At 37.7% G+C, this 14,595-nt stretch overlaps 1 protein-coding gene across 2 annotated transcripts in view; it reads left to right on the forward strand.

Annotated features, from left to right (window-relative positions):
- SOX6 (SRY-box transcription factor 6) overlaps positions 1 to 14,595 on the forward strand; it is a 480,108-nt gene that overhangs the window by 20,077 nt on the left and 445,436 nt on the right. The window contains exon 3 of one of the 2 annotated variants that reach the window (XM_067540705.1): positions 14,133 to 14,312. The exons of the other annotated variant lie outside the window; for it this stretch is intronic. The gene's annotated coding sequence lies outside the window, so the exon portion shown is untranslated. The remainder of the gene's footprint in view (positions 1 to 14,132; positions 14,313 to 14,595) is intronic. 2 annotated transcript variants of the gene reach the window in all.

Consider the following 14,595-nt stretch of genomic DNA (forward strand, 5'->3'; position numbering starts at 1 on the left):
AACACTTTGTCAGTTGACTTTGAGTAAACTAGCCAATGCTGATTCAGTTTTTTCACCATTCTCGAGCACTCCTTCGCAGTGTGACTTTGAAAAGTCTGCTCATTTACGGGAAATGTCATATCCTTGATTTTTGCCTGACCCATTCAAAATTGTATATTCAATATCAGCAGAGTTTAGGATCAGTGCAGTTTTTCTCACTGCTGTTTCTGTCGTCATGCAAGGTTGATCCTTCATCATTTCTCTCCTTTTCATGTAATCCAGATTTTTCTTTGTCATTACTCTCCTTTTCATGTGAGCCACATTCTTCTTTATCATCATTTTCCTTTACACCGCCAGGAAAACTGGACGCTTCTCCATCACTTTCCTCACATTTCCATTTCTTATTGTCAGGTAAATCTGCTAATTCCTTAGGAATAGGAATCATCACTATTTACACTTCACTCCTCAATTTCTTCTGCACCGGGAAGATTGCCATTTCCTAACGCCTGGTCTATGACTGACAACATTATAGGAGATTCAAGGAAAATGTCGTTCTCAAAGTCTGGAAGATTCCATGAGATTCTACAAAGGTCCAGAACATTTTAGGAGGTTAGTGAAAAATTAATCCAAAAAGTACCTGAAACATTTTATTTCATACTATTTTCCCTTTTGTCGATAACAATAAAATTGCACCTAGCACCCCCCCAAGCCCGGCATCCCAGGCAGTCGCCCTAGGTCACCTGCCCCTAAATCTGGTCCTTAGCAAAAGAAAGCTGCTACAGTAGTTGCAAAAAAAAAGATAAGTTGAGGTCCTGATCTCGAAAGATGCTGTGTTTCAACTTGGTTGGGACTCAGCCCCCAGGATCATATTTTAGTGCAGAAACACAAAAGGTCCTAGAGATCCTGCATAAATTGTAAAGTTCCCATTTATTTCATTGTGAATTTTGAGTTAGTACTGGTGACCCAGAGTCTGGGGAAAGGCAAACAAAACTACACATATAATTTTGAATGAAGGGAATTGGAAAGGTATGGCTTTGTGGATGAAGCACTGCACTTGGGCTTGAAAGCTGGTTTCATTTCCTGGCTCTGTCATAGACTTCCTGTGTGACCTTGGGCAAGTCACTTAATCTTTCTGTGTCTGAATTTCCAATTGTATGTTGTATCCCTTTCTTCCACCTTCTGTCTGTCTTGTCTGTGTAGATCATAAGTTCTTCATGGCACAGTCCGTCTCTTACTATGTGTTTGTGTTGTGCTTGGCTGTTTGTTGTGGCCCCGAGGCATTATTATAATACAAGTAGTAATAATGAATGAGATGAATGTTTGACACACACAGGAAATGTGAATATTGAAGTACTGGGTAACTGAATCTAAAATTGCCCTCTGGATTCTTAATTAAGCTGGTATGTGTGCAAAGGTTATTTTTTGTCCTGACTGTGTCACCATTCTGGTACTTGTTGTATTTAGATAGAGAGATAATTCACTGCACTTTATTTTTATGCAACTACTAACATGAGTAGTGACATGAGTAGTGACATGAGTAATTGGGTTTAAAATATCAGATTTTTGTCAATGAAAAAACAGGATTTTTTAAAAAAAATTAATGTAGTTGATCACTGTTTTGCACTCCAAGTAAAGACAAGCTCAATAATATATTGAAGTAAATTAAAATTTGCTGCACAAAACTTCTTAAGATGCATATTATTGCATAATATTGTTTTTACAATCTAACTTAATGAAGTATTTGTGTGCAATGGTTGGACATTTTTAAGCAAGAGAAGTCATTGATAGTGCAATTGTTTACTTGATTTATGGACCAACTATCAGTTTCTAGTTGATCAACTTCGGGCTTTTACAGTATTACTTGAAATAGTTGCTGTAAGTAAATGTTAGTTTAATAAAGTCTAGAGCTCACTATACCTGTAATTTTAACATGCAGTGAGTGGAGGAAGAATGGCACCATAATCCATTTCCAGTCTTATGGGTGACTTAGCCACATAGGAGTGGGCAAACTTTGTGTTTTTAAAATGGCTTTAAATAATGTCAGACACCTGAAGACAATATGTTATTGTGGGTAATTTGTTAACTAAGAATACATAATGCTTGCACATTTGAACTTCTAAAGAAGCAGAAAATATGTCTGCTATTAATTTGAAAATGATTTCCCTAGGTATACAGTGACAGATGTTTAAGTCTAGTAGGTTGGTGTGTCTGGAAAATTAATCTGCAGTGGAATACATTTTGAAATAAGTTTATTACAGCTACTCTGCAGGCAGCCCAATTCCTATTGTAGCATTACAACCACTTGATTTGTACTTCTTGATGATTCATGAAGTAGAATTCTGATTTCGGCTTCTTTTTCCAAGTACAAGTTTTGGCTTTTGTTGCCTCTATTGAGGCAGAGTTAAGGTAGTGGTGGTGATCTGAGTGTGACCTTGACTTGTTGTGGAAGAGGAACCTTAATTTTGAATGTCCTAGATTTATAACCTTATTTGTCTTGACTATTCTCTTAAGGTAACACTCTCACAACATTGATATGTACCTGCAACCTTAATTTCACCTTAACTTTGTTATAAGAATTTCTGTGTCAAAAATAAACAAACAAAAAACACCCCCAGAAGTTCCACTGGAGAAGATTCTTGTTCCTTAGGGAGTTCAGAAGAAGGGAGTCTCAATCCAGAAGATTTTCAAATATCACAGGGTTGGGCGGAAATTATACACCCAAGTTCTGCTGCCCATGAAGTGTCCTGCAAACCACCATCCAGTGGAGAGGGATTCTGGTGCTGCAAACTTCCTAAGATCCATGCAAAAGGAGTCCACCTCCTAAGAATCAGGGTTTCCCTTATGCATAATTTAGGGTATGTATAGAAATGCAATTCCCCTTCTATCAACTGTCTAATGTCCTTAGAATTGGGGTCTCTAAAGGTCCTTGGTAAAGGCCAGGAACATATATGATAAAGACTTGGAGGTCAGCAGTACCATGGGGAGAATCATCACTCCACTCTACTGCTTTCCAGGTGGGGTCCCATAGAGTAAAGAGAGACACCTCTGTCACCTCATCCTTCTCTCTGAGGAGATAGTTCTGGGAATGAAGACTCCTCCCTCCATCCTTCTGAGAAGAAGGGTCTTTAGCACCTTAACAGCCTCCAGCCTCTACACCAATGAGCCTTTAGAGGTTGCTTCCCCCTCTGAGCCACAGAAGGTTCTTTGGAATTGTCACAAATCAAGATAATCCCCATGAGTCTTATGTGAAGGATGTCAGGCTGATATGTAGTAATTTATCAATGTGACCTGGTTACTAGGATAGTTACTGTATGGGTATATTGGAATGTTTATTGTATGCATATGTTGGTTTAGGTTAATAGCTGTTAGGAAACAAGCTGGAATACATATGTTGGTTTAGGTTAAGGGCTCTTAGGAAACAAGCAGGAAAGCAAAACAATGGATCTAAATAAGCAACCTACCACTAAATATGTTGAGGGTCATTTAAGAGACATTGCCTATTAGGTGTAAAGATGCCACTTCCAGCCTCCAAAATAACACAGCTGTTTTGTCAGAGCTGGGACTGAACAGATCAAAAGGACTGTAACCATTAAAAACTCTCCCTGTGCCTAGAGTGGGGATCTGAAGCAGTTAGTCCATCCTAAGCATCTGGGGGATGCTGAGCTTTAGGAATAGAGATGAACCTGTAGCCCTTTTACTGTTTTAAAATTCCTTTTCTCTTATGCTTTAGTGTATTCCCACTGTTAAGATTATACAATACTTTGTTTGAAAAGGCTCTCATATCTCCTGTACTGACCACTAGTTATAATCTTCTAAAGGGAAGACTTGCAGGTAGTGAACCTTGCTGGGCCTGCTGATAAGCCCAGTTGTATCACATGGTATTGTAGCCTGGGGCCTGGTCTAAGAATAGGCGAATTACAGAATTCCATTCTGAGTGAGGTGAAGCCATGGGGCTTAGCACCTGGAGGTGTGCGCTGAGAGAGACCAGAGTCGGTCAAAGATGCAGCTAGCCCTGTAACCGGGACACCTTAGCCAGTGTCTCCCACTCCTCCCCAACTTTCCTTAGGAAGCTTTTCAGAGACCACCACTTCCAACTTTAATAGGTTCCTAATTCCGCCCTTCCAACCACCTATTGATTTATCTGCCATTCCTTTCCCTGTGAACTACAATAGACTTAGGAGGGGCATGGTGAACTTCTCAACTTAAATCTTGCTGAGTGTTCTCCCTTATTGCAAGACCTACGGAGGTCCATGGAAAGAGGAGGAATGCCCCTCTATGCTTCACCATTACAAGAAAGGTAACTTTGATGGAGCTATGACAATTTACACCTGCTGAAGATCTGCTCCCTAACCCCTGTAATGCAGAATTTACAAACTGATTTTAGAAGTGAGATAGAATGAGAGCAACAAATAGTAAAAGACAGGAGGTGAGAATGAACAAGAGTTAGAGCAGTAACCCAAGTGTGAGTTTACTCAATTATGAAGAGTACACATTTTCATCTCCCTAATGGAAAAAAATTATAGGACCATCAACTTGATTTTCCTATTAACAAACCTCAGTTGTTTCATCTACTTGTGTGATTCTACCATTCTTCCACAGGCAAAACTCCCATTTACTTTAAAGGAGTTTTGCCTGCATAGGGAGTGAGCGTCTGATTAAGCCACAAAAAAATTTCAATAAACATATAATTTCTAAGTCTTTTACATACAATAAAGCAATGACATAAATCTAACTGTTTTGGTAATATGCTGGGTCCTGCATATAGAACTGTTTATTTTGTCCATTAAGTTTATGAAATCCTTGTTAAGCTTTTGGAGTGGAGTTTACAAATGACATGAAGCCCTACTTTACTAGCAATACTAGCGCAGCCCCTAAAACATCCCGTTTTCCTCTGTGACTCCATAGTCCAGAATCCTTTGACAGTATTCAAGAATCCTTATTCTTTATATGCCAGAGCATCACCTCTGTAATATGCAATAATTAGTTGTTTGTCTATAGTTGGGGTAGGTATTTACACTCAAACCAAATAGCTGTGATAATTTCACATTTTAAAAGTATATTAAATAATATAATTTGTACATTGTTAGTGAAAATCACAAATTCCACATTCCCCAGAACTATAGATTCAAAAAACCTCTAACATGACAGTTTTATGTGCAACCATAAGAACTACAGTGTCTGGGGAAAAAACTTGAATTCTGTAGAAAAATCTATGACTGTTTAACACAGCTTTACAAACCACTTTTGGGTTGTAACCCTAAGGTGGAAAATTACCATAGTAAAAGAATGAAATAAATATTTTTTCTGATCATAAGATAACAGGGGGAAAAGCAATGTTGAGTCAAGAACACTTTATTTTTGTTCATAGTATTTTGCTTTTTAATTCTAACAACCACTGCCATGGACTGATTTGCTCTGGAATGTGAACATCTCCTATTTTAACTTTTTTTTTTTTTTTTTTAAACTAGGATGTCCACTTTGGGCGTAAATTCCTATTGCATATATTAGATAGCTAATTGAAAAGGCATGTAAAATGTGAATATACAGAACTGAAACCTCGCAGTCAAAGACATTTCAGATCATAGCCTAAAACACATGCAGCTTTCTGTTATTAAAATATCAAATTGAAATAACAGCAAAGTAGTAAATGAGATGGGAGCAAAATATTGCCTTCTTCTGTAGGGCTATGGAGGGTTCTGCCTGTAGCCGAACTGGTGCTATTCTGCTGCTCATGGGACAGGTGCCAGATTTAGGGGAGCCAGACGGGGTCTACACTCCTCTTTTGGCATGGAACCTAGCTCTGTGAGGGTGTGCTGTGTCTCCTCATGCAGTAGGATTTTGGATTGGAGAGAGCTGGTGAGCTGCAGTGCATTGATTATTTCCCCACATTTTGTTTGGGCACCATACTAGCGCAGGCTGCTGCAGCCTGAGGGGTTGGTTTCCTTCCCTCGCCCCTGCTTCCATCTCCAATCACAGCTACTGGAGAAAGATTTGCCCAATGGCATTTTTGCAAATAAGTACAAAATATTGCTCAATAACTTCTTGCTATTGTATACATAAATAATTCTGTTGTGAGAATATGGGCCAAATTAGATAAAATTATTATTGCCTTGGGCCCCCGTCCTGCAAACATTTACACACGTGCTTAGCTTTACCCACAAGTAGTGCCCTTTTGGATAAAGCTAAGTATGTGTGTTTGCAGATCGGGGCCTTAATTTACTCTGTATATTGTCTCACACTAATATACAATAGCAGCATAAATTTTACTTTAGGAAAGCTAGCCTAGGTGTGGGGATGTAGAGTAGTTAAAGAGTCGATTGATTAAAACTAAATCTGGTTAAGTAATGTAAATTGAATATTTCTGTAATGTACTGGAATACATTCATTTTCAACTGGATAAATAAAAGAAACAATATGGGCTTTAACTGAAATTAGAATGAATTCCGTGTCTGAGATAAAAACCGAAGAACTCAGGCCCTGGTAGGACACAGGTGATATATGAAGGTCTTTTTATAGTTATGATTAAATCTTAAGAATTATTTTTATAAAATAAAAATGTAAAACCTTTCTTACAAATGTATTTACATATCATTAGTCAGTGAAATTTTTTAAATGTTGAGTGTACTATATATCCTCCTACCTGTGCCAGAAAACATTTGATTAATAATATTTATAATACTTCTAGCTGAAGGTTTTGGAGAGCTTCACAAACCCTGATCCTGCACACACTTAGGCATGTGATTAACTTTACACACACAAATAGCCCTATTAATTTAGGCCTTGATTCTGTAAAGATCTACACATATGCTTAATGTTTTGCACAGTGAGAAGTTCTCTTAAAGTCAGTGGTACTCCTCAGACTTTGTAAATTTAGGTATATGCACAAGTCTTTGCAAGATTGGGACTCAATCAAGTCCTTTTATGCATAAGAATTGCTTGATCACCATGTAAGGAGTCTAATTACATCCCCACAAGATAGGTAAAATAAGATAATCTCCATGTTATGGATGAGAAGACTGAGAATGCAGAAGGTGTAGACCTGACTTTTTCACAGACCTACACATAAGTGAGTGTGCACTTTTGCATGTACCCAATTTAAGCGCACAGATCACAATAAATATGCTTAAATGGGGTTTGAGAAAAATGTGAACATTTTGGCCAAAGTTACTTGATCAAAATCACTCCATAAGTTTGTAGCAGAACCAGGAGTATAACCCACATCTGCAGAGTCTCAGCCCTAGACAAGGCTTTCTTTCTAATTCATGTTAAAAATTAATTTGCCATTTTCCAAAATGATACTATGTAAGGACTGTTGCTGTTTTGTAGTATTTCATGATATTACCTAGATTATCATACACAGTGAAGGTGTGGACTTGAGTCTGGTCCTCTTTTGTGTAGACAGCTAGCACCTGGGTTACAGAGACAGTTTCACACCAAAAAGGAAAACTTGGAACTGTAGATTATTTAATGCACAGATCTTGTGCTGTAGATGCAGTGTTAAGAAGTCCTTGTTGTCATGAATGTGCATTATGAGTATATTGTACACAGTCCTGGTATGCAAATGTGTAGCATTCAGAGAAGTGAAATAATTCTGTTATTATCTTTGTAAATTACATCTTAAAGAGTTTTTTGAGGACTTTATGATGGCAGTTTTCTATAGTCAGTCACACAGCACAAAGTGTTTCTTTCATTATTAACAATAACTGAGCCAATGAAAATGCTTTTAAATATACACCAGGCAAGCAGTTATCCAGCTCTTCCTTCTTACCATCCACAAACCATCTTTTAGCATCTTATAAACCAGCATATAAAATAGCTTTGTAAACATCTGCTTTTCATTGTTAATTGTCAGGGAAAACTAGAGATTTAAATGCTTCTTTTGTAGCACTCCTTAATCCTATCAAGAAGAATAGCTCTAGTCTAGATGTTTCTTCTTTCTCTACTGCAGATAGCTACTTTAGTCTCTCTCTTTTTTTTTTCTTTTTTTTTAATATTGCTAGTTTTTTATTTACTTGAAGATGTCTTATTTCAATCCCTAAATAATTTCAGAGGTATTGGATATGAAAAGCTGTGTAGCAACTCATTCAGTGTATTAATGTTCTTAAATATTTCCTGATCACCTTTAAAATATGTTAAATAAGAAAGCCAATATATTTTTCTCACTAAATGCTGCTTAGTATTTTCCTCCATATCCTCACTGTTGAATTGGATATTTTTATGAAACGTAATAGGAAAAATCACAATAAATGTTGTTGTTGCTCCATAACATAGCAAAAGACAGATAAACCAAGAGCTAAATCTTCTTACATTACCAGAGTGTGGTGATTATTTTTTAAAGAACGCTGTCTTTATTTTGGTAAACTTTTCTGTTCTAATAATCAGTCAGTAATGCTAATTGTGGGTGTCTGGCAATGGTTTATTTAAAGTAGCATTCATAACACACAGTAGCTGCATTATAGAGGAAAAATAAATCTATTCATGTTACGTTTCCTACCTTTAAAAAAATATGAAATTGTGTTATGGCTCTGGATCTGCAATGTTAAACTTTTTTCACCCTTATACATATGGAAAGAGCATTCATGGTTTAAAAATTATTGTTTTAATATTTCACATTCCTGAAACTGGAATTGATCATACAGTTTTTAAATATGACCAGATCTTGTTCACTGAGCACAGATAATTTTTCAATAAGTAAATGTTCTCTTAGCTTTCTTCTTTTAATTTCAGTTTCTTTGAAATCAAAATCTACTCAATTGCATACAGAGTTGTAATTTTAACAATAAGTTGTGCCTCCCATTGTTCTTTTTAAGCCAGTGATCATTTGAAATGTGCTGTTTCCTATTTGTATTTCTTATTCCTTGCTCTTCAGTCTACTTTTGAAACTTGTTTTATAGAACTGATGTAGACACAGACCTTATCATCTCTGCATGGAAAATTAATTTAAATGACATATTGTGGCAGTTTCTATGACAACCATATCATGATGCTGATGTTCTCAAACATTTATAAACTACAATTTCAAGTATGTTAATGCCAGTGAACAGGGTTGACATTTATCTACTTAATACTCAGTTTAAAACTATACTTCCTCTACTTTGTAAAAAGATAAATTACAAGAGCATGTACTTTAAGTTATTGTAACTGAATTCTTATTTTTATGTAAACATTTTGGTTTTAACTCTGTTACATATTGTAGTCAAAACATTATTCCTCAAAACAAGGAAAAACTATATACCAGCCATTACAAAACTTTTAAAAGTGTAATATTCCAAAACAACTGTCACTATTTACTACATACAACATTGCTCTATTCTGAGATAAATAAAGCACATTTAGTCCTATCTCTACATTCATAGGTCCCATTCCTGCAAACACTTGTGCCTGCGAGTAACTTTGCTTTACTGGGATAGCTCACGTAGGTTAAGTTACTTGTATAAATGTCTGCAGAATCTGGCCCATAGTGACAGAATCTTAAACAAGCCTTAAAAAATTGTCTATTTTAAGTCCTTTATTCTATTATCTAAATGATAAGAAGTTGTCTTTTTCTAAATTGCATGATTTTTCCATATTAAATACACATCTTCAGTGTAATCATATGGTTATATTAATGTGGAACCTTTTTGGATGTCATTTGAGTAGAGAGTGCTTGACTATGCACTCCGTTATTCCAGCAACATTCACATTGAAGTCATTGGGTGTTTTGCCTGAGTAAGATGTGTAGGACCAATTTAAGATGCCTTGTTTCAAGTTAATTTATAGCTCTAGGTTGTAAAAATTTTAAACAGAAGTTTTGTAGTCATAACACAATTATGTTTTGTATTCTAATTTGCACTGGTAATAAACAAAGTGTGTTTTATGTTTCTAATGTATATTATTTGTGCATGAGACTTGTCAATCATTGACACAGATAAAAAATAAAACATTATATGGGCCAAATCCTGCAGTGCTTACTCTCAGCAAAGTCCTGATGCAGTCAGTATGAGGTTGCATTGAGTAAGCACTGCAGGATCAGGCCCTAAATTCGACAATAAGAAAAGTTATGAATAATTGAATGTTAAAATAAATTGAAATTGAGTCACATTTCAGTCTAAAACGGTCCTATACTTTCAGCAGTTTCTACCTGATGTTTCTGGTTTAGAAAACCATTTATTAAATTTAACCGCATATCAATAGATTGTTATGTGACTTGCTTTTGACTCAGTTTTATTTGTCTCAGCAAGTTCTAGTAACAGACTGTGGTGAAAAAATTAAAAAAAATGTTCTTAGACATGAAGAAGAAAAGGAAACAGCCTTGCTATATTTATTTATATATCTTGTGCAAAACTCTTCTGCTCAGTAAAACTTCCTAATGTCTTGTTTTGTGCCCCACTTTATGATCTTTTTGTATATCTGTTCAACTACTTCAATGTTTCTAACCCTGCTAATAAAAAAATACCTTTCCTAAGTACACAGAGCCTGAACCTTCAGTCCTTAACTCAGGATAAACTCCCACTGAAATAATTGACAATGACATGGGCTTAACAGGATCAGGCCCATACTATAGCAAATGCACAAGAGCAGCTTGAAATCAATGTAATGTGTAAGTGCAAAGTGTTGTTATGAATGCTGTGGGATACAGAATCATTGTCCTATACCTGCCAAATGCTTTCCTTCCTATCATGTGGCTTGCGTACCTATGTGGCTTAGTGGCAGTGCCAGTATTTGTGATCTGGGCATGCCCTCAGTTCAGAGATAGCTGTGTGTATTTTTTCTCTCATTTGAGCTTCTTTCTTTCTTTATATAGCCACTTGTTTATTCTGTTGTAGTTATATCAGTCTCTTGAAAACACATTTTGTTCTCTTTTGATGCATGAAACAAACATATACCAACGGGGTAAAGCATAGGTGAATCTTGTAGATGGTATATAAGTACCCTAGTACATGCTTCATATTGCATCCTAATGTTCAACATTAGATTAAGACATTGCCAGTAATAAATAAGGCATTCTGTGGACTGATAAACACATGGAATCTTCATAGTGGATCAGAATAGCCCTGTTTAGCACCATCTTTTTCGTAATTGGGGTTTTGGGGGAAAATATTCAGTAACGTTGATACTTATACCAGTGATCTATACTTAGCTTACTGGGTTATAATATTAAATATGGGAACAATAGGTTACTCACTGCCTACGAAAGGGTGCTTTCGTTGTGTCTTGCCTCCTAACCCCTTCAGTGTTTGTTTGTATGTGGAAATGAGGTAGTATTTCTTCTGGCCTTTTTTTGTTAAAATAATTATTTTTATTTAATAAATGAAGAAAGTCAAAGTAAGTACCACAGAACTATCTTTGAAGTGGGAATATCTTATAGTTGAACAGGCCACGCAGGTGTATGGTGCAGGAGCATATGACAAAATATGGTTGCAATGATGGCTGTGAGTCCCTAATACCTGGCCTTTAAGCTCTACTGGAATATAAATGTTAAATAGTTTATTTCAAAGTACATTTTTGTATGTGTTAAGGTATTTTACCTGTAGTTTCAGAGGGGTATACAAATGAAAGTAACAAATTAGTTTTTACCAAGAAGGGCTCAGACAAATCTAATAGTGAGTAGCTGAACTACTCAAAGTGGCAGTATACAGCTTCTTTTTAGATTAGTTTTTTGCTTCTTCAGCAATCATATTAATTAGTCCCTTTGTTTCTGTACCTGCTATGTATCAGGAATTCATTGGTAGTGTTGATTCTAGTTGCTCTAATTGAATGCAGTTTGACTTCTTCTTTCAATTAGCTGAGTTTCTTACCACCCTTTTCAGGATTCATCTGCAGGAGACACTACTTCACCAGTCCAGACTGCAATTAAGTTTGTTCTGATGACTGTAAATGTGCAAGGGAAGTTACTACTCTTATAGTTGAGAGTGACTCGATATGATGAATGATTTCCTGTGGTTTAGAGAGGACCTCCATCCTATAAGAGGAGACCACCAGCTCCAAAAGGTCTCAGCTGCTAAAAGTCAATGTGTATTTCTTTCTTCATTTCAATGTAAACTTAGTGGAAGCAGGGTTGACAGTTTACAAGATGCCATAACGTATTTCCATAGCTTCCTAGAACAAGATCTGTTCCCTGACATTGTTTTAGTGTGATAACTTTCTTATGTTCGGCTAATTGAAAATAGACAAACAAACTCAGTGTGCTAATTATTGCCCTTGACCTAAACCAGCCTAGGGGCTGTTTATAGATCATAGCAACTGTTTCCATAATTCCCTTTTCATTGAAACCATTCAGTAAAAACTGTAAACCAAACTCAGCCCAGCCTCCAACTCGAGACAAACTGAAAGGCAAAACATTCCAGGGAAACCTGGGCAGTGCACTTTCCCTGAGTTTGCCTGGAGTCTGGGGATCTGTTGAGGAAGTTAGTCAGGGATGCATTGAGGCACGTGCTCTGAGGATGTGAAGGGAAACTCCCTGAGAGAGTGGCGCTTTATAAACCCCAGGTTACTTTGTGAAGGGGTGTAAAGAGGTGTTCTCCTTATCAGGCACTGGTTTCTGCGATGGAAACCAAGTGATGCTGATGTGGTTCACAGAACAAAAGGTGCAGAAGGGGGATCTGGGAGCAGATGGTTGGGAAGTGAAAAGCATCCATGACTTCAATACTTCTGTCCCCACTTCACCTCCTCAAATTATCTACATTTCTCTCTATATTTCCCGGGTCCATGACTGTGGGTGAAAGTGAGGGAAGATCCTGCCCTTTATTCTCCGGCACATTCACTATTTGGGGCCATTTGGGGTTACCAAAACGAGATCCTTCGATGATTTTCCCGATGTTACTGACACTATTTGCTTTGCTTTGCTTTGCAAAGTGCTAATCCAAAAGCTCCTTGGCAGGTTTTTGCTTTGGCTGCCTTATTTGCGCTGACCTCAGGGTGGCGTTTTAAGCACATAAACAAAGCCCAAGCAAGCAGAGAGACTGGCAAGTGTGTGTGTAGTTTACCTTTATTGGAATAACAGTTCCATTAATGTTTTGGATAAATCAAACCTGGCTATTAAAACGGCATAAAGTATAAAAGCAGCAAGTCCTCCATGTAAATGGAAAGGATTTTAATTCAGCAGGCGGCTCTGGGCACTCCTGAAAGTTCAGAACTAGGTACGGTGTCAGTTTCTCAGTCTAACCTCGCCTCGTTTTAAAACAGCAGCAGTTTACAAAGAATGTACAAAAGATCACGAGTCTAAACTCGATTTTAGTAGTAATGATGGGAGGGAGAAACATTTCTAAATCGCTGCCCTGCGTACACAGCAACGTGTGTCTGGATCTGAATTGCACGGAGAGAATAAACACAATATATAGTCATCTTACCTCCGAGACGAAAGGGCAACATTAGAGGAGGAATACGGGAACATATGTAGCTATCCTCCTCCATCCCATCCTAGGTCGGTCTGTCGCAGGGCTTTCTTACCAGCACTGCCTTCTTCTGACTAACTTGGATCAGCTCTCGAGCGTCTCCCCCTCCCCCTCCGACCTCCCGTCAGACATGCCCTAAACTCAGCCCAAGACAAATCCAGAAGTCAGTTACAGCGTTTTTATTCAATCGCTGCTGGTGCAAAATCCCTTGCAGCTTCTCCTAGCCAGAGCGTGGAGCAAATTGCCGATTACAATGACTTTTTGTAAGCCTTTATTTGAGATCTAGGAGCAGGTAAGGCTGCCATTCGCTGCAAATGATCCATTTTGCATTTGTGGAGGGCAGCAGCAGCCGGTGAAAATGGAAGTATGATCTGCTGTTCACGGGGCGGTGGAGGTGTCCCCTGGAGATGATCCACTGAAACATTTTACTCCGTTGCATTGTATTTTCACTGATCACTCTCTCTGCTTTTGGGACACTCATTCCAAGCATTTGCAATGCCAGCCGAATAAGTTCAGATCCTCCCCCTTAGCTCACATTGGAAATGTCAAAGGATTAAGTAAATGAAACTTTATTTGACCGTGGAGTTTACAGACCCTGGGATCCCTCCGCTCTTTGGCCTTATTCTAATTCCATAGCGGTAATTACCCTTCGTTTCTTTAAGTGCAATAGATTTATTGCCTTAGAGACTATGCACAGTTTGATTGAATTATTCATTTTTTTCTTTGGTGTAGACTGCATCTGGGGACTCTGATGTGACGTGTAGATTTTTTTTTTTTCAGGAACAAAGGGAATGTGGAAATGAAAGAGAGAGGGAGAGAGAGGCTGGCAGATGTGATGAGATGCGGTGAAGGTGTATCCAGCTTGGCACTCCCACTCCTCTCCTCTCCTCTCACTGCAGCCCTGGGTGACTCTCAGGCTAACACAAACAGCTTTTCTTCCGCAGCCTGCCCTCTGTCACTGTAAGTACAACAGCCTTCTCTTATCAGCATGCAAATTCCAGCCACTCACTACCTTAGCCTAGTGTTTGCACTTTAGATGCACAGAGGAGACCTTTAAAATGAACTTTCCGAGACAGGAAAGGGTTTCATGTCAAACTTGCTTTTATTTTCTTGGTAAAAGTTTATGTGGTTTGCCGGTTTTGGGGTGGGGGTGGGGAGGGTGTTGTTACTGCTGCTTTTTTTTGTTTCTCTGTCAGGAGGATGCACAGTTTCAAATGAAATTAAAATGTTCCCTTTGATCTAC

The sequence above is a fragment of the Emydura macquarii genome, unplaced genomic scaffold (genome assembly GCF_026122565.2).
Source record: "Emydura macquarii macquarii isolate MOO-44397 ecotype Brisbane River unplaced genomic scaffold, CSIRO-AGI_Emac_v2 contig_587, whole genome shotgun sequence".
Classification (NCBI taxonomy): Eukaryota; Metazoa; Chordata; order Testudines; family Chelidae; genus Emydura; species Emydura macquarii.